Raw genomic sequence first — 5,530 nt, 5'->3', positions numbered from 1 at the left:
AACCACATAGCAGAAGGAAGGAGAGAAAGAAGTCCTATTTGCTAGTGATGCTGCATGTGGCCATGGTGGCAGAGAAAAGTGATCTGAGTATTAATCTAGTCAACAAAAAAATGGCTTCCCACCAATATGTATGTGCCATGCTTTGTTCTGAGAACTGGGGGTATAAAGAAAAGCAAAAACAATTTCTGCCCTCAAGGAACTCCCAGTCTAATGGAGAAAACAGCATGTCAACAACTATGTATGAACAAGATATAGATAGGATAAATTGGAGGTTATCTCAGAAGGCACCAGTATTAACATGGATTAGGAAAGAATTCTTATATGAGGTGGAATTTTAGCTGGGAATTGAAAGAAGCCAGCAGGCAGAATTGAAGAGAGAGGGAGAGCTTTCAAGATACAGGGGACAGAGTCTACAGATGAATTGTCTTATGTGATAAACAGAAAGGATAAACAGAAAGAAAGGATCTTATGGTATCCAGAGAGGAATGAGCTCTAAGAAGACTAGAAAGGTTAGAAGGGATCAGATTATAAAGAATTTTAAAAACCAAACAGGACTGTAGATTTGATCCTGGCAGTGATAGGAAAACACTAAAATTTATTGAATAGTGGGTGATCATTTTGAGAGCTGAGGGAAGATGGACTGGAGGGCAGAGAGACAAGGCAGCCAGCCCCACCAACAGGCTATTATGGCAGTCTAGGGATGAGGTGATTAGAGACTACATCAGGATGACGGCAATCAATATCTGAGAAGAGTATATAAGATATGTTGGGAAGGTAGCATGGGCAAGACTTGGCAACAGACTGGAAAGTGGGGTGAGAGTGTGAAGGATTGAGGATAATCCCTAGATTATGAACCCAAGTAACAGGGAGGATAATGGTGACCTTGGCAGTGATATGGAAATTAGAAGAGGGGAAGGTGATTAGGAATAATAATAATAAATAACTAGCATTTCTATAGCACAAAGTTGAGGGTATTCAAAATGCTTTACATTTGTTATCTCATTTGATTTTCACAAAACCCTGAAAGTAGATGCTGTCATTATGCCCATTTTCCATGTGGGGAAACAAAGGCTATACAAGGTTACAAGATTTGCCTAGGGGCACACATCTAAATAAACATGGGGGGGGGCAGCATTCTAAATCAAATCTGGACTCCAGTTGTATCCATTGTACCACCTAGTTTCCTTAATGGATTTGAGATTACCCTTCCTTCTTAAAATAGGCTAGGTTAAAAACAACAACAACAACCTTGCCTTCTATTTTAGAATCAATACTATGTATTGGTTCTAGGGTAGAAGAGTGAGAAGGGCTAGGCAATGGGGGTTAAATAGCTTGCCCAGGGTCACACAGCTAGGAAGTGCTAGATTTGAACCCAAGGCCTCCCATTTCTAGGTCTGGCTCTCTATCCAGCTGCTGATCTGTACCCTGGGAAAGACATGAGGTTGAAATATGGAGGGATATAGGAGAGACAGAGAGACACAGATGACTCAGTTTCTATAACTCCTCCTTCTCCCTTCCTTGTAGAATGAGAGCAAAAATTCTGCATTTGGTTCTCTAGGGATAGAGGGGCTGCTGTCTGACAGCTTGTTCCCTTGCATTGGGTGATTTGGAAATATCTTCATGATACTGAGTATTTATTGCATCTGCAGGGAGGAAGTCAGTCTATGAGTTAAAGCAGAAAACCTACAAGGGATTTGAGACTCAAAATTCTTCTCTCCATTCTCTCTAGATCAAAGGTCAGGGGTGCAAGATAAGATGGAGGAAAAGTTACCCTAGTGCAGGGGGAGCAGGGGGTTCTGACCTAATCCTAGAGTGTGATATAGGGGAAGCAAGCAATGAGGTACAATAATGATAATCAGCAGCAGCCTTAGTTTCCCTGTGTATAAAATGGGGACAATAACAGCATCTACTTTGCAGAGATGTGAGGATCTATAGCTAGAGTACTTTAATGTTTGTAAAGAGCTGTACAAATATTACCTCATTTGATCCTCACAGCAACCCTGGGAAGAAGATTATGGGGTCTGAGGAGTGGTTATCCTCATTTCACAAGCAAGAAGACTTGAAGTAGATGGATGTTAAATGACTTGTACAAGGTCACACAGCTAGGAAGCATCTGAGAGTCAAATTTAAACTCGGGACTTTTTGTCTCCAGGATTGGCTCTCTATACCTTTATTTCCAGTTCATTGGAATTCTTCCTTGTGTTGATGACTGCTAACTTTCCCTGTGTATAACTTGTTTCTACATAGTTATTTATATTAGACTGTGAGCTCCTTGAGAGCAGAGAGTGTCTTTTACCTTTCTGTGGATCCTCAGCCTGAAACAGAGTAGGCACTCGCTCATGTTTATTGACTCATTGACTTAGACTCTGTGTCTCTAGGCAAGTTATTCTTCATCTGTAAAATGGGGAAGATAATCCTTGCATTTCTTATGTCAAAGGATTGGGTAAAGAAAGTGTTTTGTAACCCTTACCACTTGTGAAAGTTCATCATCATCATCACCACCATCATCACTGTCATCTTCATCATCATCACCATCTTCTTCATCCTTATTCTCCTCATCTTAGTCAATGAAGTTCTGCTAGAAATGGTCCTCGCTCCATTTGCATTCCTACTATCATTCTTGATAACTTAATATTAAGTAAATTATTGTGCAGTCGGATAAAATGTTTTTGGGGGATAATTAAATATGAGTATAGGAATATAAGCTCATTTTCTCTAGGTTCACTGAAAGTGTCTTTGGGACAACTCCAGAAGCAGAGAGAATGATGGGAATGAAATGTACTTCATCCTGTTCCCATATGGTTTTGATTTCTTCTGCTACATACTTATACAGAGTGTTCCTAAAGCCTTAGTGTTTCAAGCTTTAAATGGCACTAGTCTTTTGGGATACCCTGTATATTGAAAGCTTTTCATTCCATGCAAATTAGAGGTCGTGAGTAGTCAGTATGGCGACCTCCATTTAAGACTGTACATAAATTTTTATGGATCGATGTTATATCTGGGCGATTGTGAGCCAATGTTTCGTCTGTGTTGTTGCTGCAATTCAAAAACAATTTATTTATTGAATTCTCAAGGATATTTTGGGACTTGGTAATGTGGGAATGATGTGTCTTTTTTTTTTTTTTAGTTTGTGAAAGATAGCAAGTTCCTGATGCATAATTGTAGTCACCAGTTCATGTTTTGCGGAGTATTTGGTAGGTGCTAGATTTTTGCAACCTGAACAGTTAGTTCTTACCATTTCCTTGCATATCATTAGGTCTGAACTCTATAGGGACAGCCCTTCTATAATTTCCACTGAATCTAGGTTGCCAGCCTCCCAAACTCTTCCATTTCTACAAACAAACCCTCCTGACTCAGTCATTTATCTGATGCTTCTTTGCTGGCAAATTGTTAGTGAGTTCATGTGGATGTTGCCCATGGAGCCTTTTGATTCCGTTCTTGAATCATGGCTGAGTCATTGGCTGCATAGGAAGGTAAGCCACTTTCAATTACATTTGACAAATCCTGAAGCGCATACCTATTGTCAGTCCTTCTTATTACTTTGCTCCAGAAGCCCCTCGGTGAAGTTTTAACCTGCTTATCATGTGCTTTGAAAGCAACCGTCGATTTTCTTCCTTCTTTTTGATGAAGATTTCTTCATCCTTCTATAGCTGCCTTAGGGTGATGGAGCCCCATATTTCATGAATATCATATGAGTTTTTGATGGGATACTTTCCAAATCGGTTATGATCCATTTTACATTTCTGCAAGTGTGTGTTAAGACTGCTGATGCATAGGTGTAGATTGCTTTAAATGCATTCTTCCTGTTGTATTTTGATTTGGGGACACCAGGAAGTCATTGCTTAACATACAGAGTCCCAGGTCTCCCCTTGATAGTTTTATGCTCTGTATCTTATTTGGGAAATTAAGGTATTTGTAGATATCTTGCTCACCCATCGGCTTAATTTTACCTCCAGATTCAAGCTCAGTGTCGTTAGTCTCTATTTTTCTTTGGTGTGAATTAAAAATCTTTCCCTTCTTGAGTCTTATTCTTTAGAGTCACAATAATCTCTGATGGGAGGGAAGAGGGAGATTCTGGCTGTTCTCATTGGATTCACTCTCCAAGTACGTCAAAGTCTCAGGGTTGGAAGGAATGCTAAAGGTCTATATCAATACCATCAGTGGATCCCACTCTAGCACCGCAGATCTTCTAGATGAACTTCTGGGAGAGAGAAAAAAGCCTGAAGAGTAGCAGGTTATCCGCATAGAAGTGACATTTTGTGAGATCTGCCTTTCTAAAAGTACTCTTTTATGCCATGGGGGTTCAAGGAATTTGGGTCAGTTGAATTCTTTTCTCCCAAAGTCACATTTTCAATTGATTTGGTGAGAGGTGATGAGGATCTGCTCTAGGATGGTGGCCATGGGAAAGGGAGAGAACACACTCACACAGTCTCTAAGTTGGAAGGTCCTGTACCTTAAGACTAACCTGCACCTGATATAATTCCCTACAACATACAAGCAACATACAAGACCTCCAGTGAAGGGAAGCTCATTCTCTCCCAAGATAGCCGACATCCTAGGTGGTAGATGATTGGTTTTTACCCCCTTAAATGCTAACTTTATGACAATTCTAAGACAGAAGGGCAAGGGCTAGGCAAAGAGGCTCAAGTGACTTGCCCAAGGTCACACAGCTAGGAAGTATCTTAGTCCAGATTTAAATCCAGGTCCTGATTCTAGGCTTGGTGCTCTATCCACTGTGACACCCAGATTGTTAAGGACATTAGCGTTCTGCAGCCTCACAAACAAATCTGCCCCTTCTTCCAAGTAAAAAAAACTTTTAAGAGATAGCATGGCTTAATGGAAAAGGCATTGGCCTTGGAGTCAGGAAGATCTGGGTTCAAAACTCATTTAGATACTTACTTGTGGTTTTATTATTTATTTAGATACCCATTCGGGTCAAGTCCTCAAATCTCTCCATGCCTCCATTTCCTCATCTGTAAAATGGGGAATTTGGATTCAGCAGCCTCTATGGCCTCTTATAGATCTGAGTCTATGGTCCCATGACATACTTGAATACAGCTCTCATGTTCTTCCTGGGTCTTCTCTTCATTAGACTGGAGAGGAAGGGATGCTTGGGAGAGGTAGAATCGAGCAGACTAGGCAGCAGATTGGTAGTGAGGATGGTGGTGGAGAGGGAGAGGGAAGAGTCAAGGATGACTTCAAGGTCATGAATGTCAGGGACTGATGCTCTCTCTGGAAATAGGGAACTTGAGTGGAAAGGACAGTTTTGGGGAAGACGGTGATTAATTGTCCATCATTCGACTATTTTAAGGAGGTCTTTGTAAATTGTCAAGAGCTAATAAAGTGAATCACCATTATTAGGTAATGCAAGCATTATTTTCATTTTGTAGATAGAAAATTGGAGGCTCAGAACGATTGAGGGATCAGCCCTGGTCCCACAGCTATTATTGCTTGGATCTGAATCCAGGTCCTCTCACTCCAAGCCTAGGGCTATCTCCGTGACTCCCTCTTCCCAGGCTTTCCATGCATA

Source organism: Monodelphis domestica, chromosome 1, assembly GCF_027887165.1.
Source record: "Monodelphis domestica isolate mMonDom1 chromosome 1, mMonDom1.pri, whole genome shotgun sequence".
Taxonomy (NCBI): Eukaryota; Metazoa; Chordata; class Mammalia; order Didelphimorphia; family Didelphidae; genus Monodelphis; species Monodelphis domestica.
The sequence above is the reverse complement of the archived record's forward strand: the minus strand, read 5'-3'. Positions refer to the sequence as shown.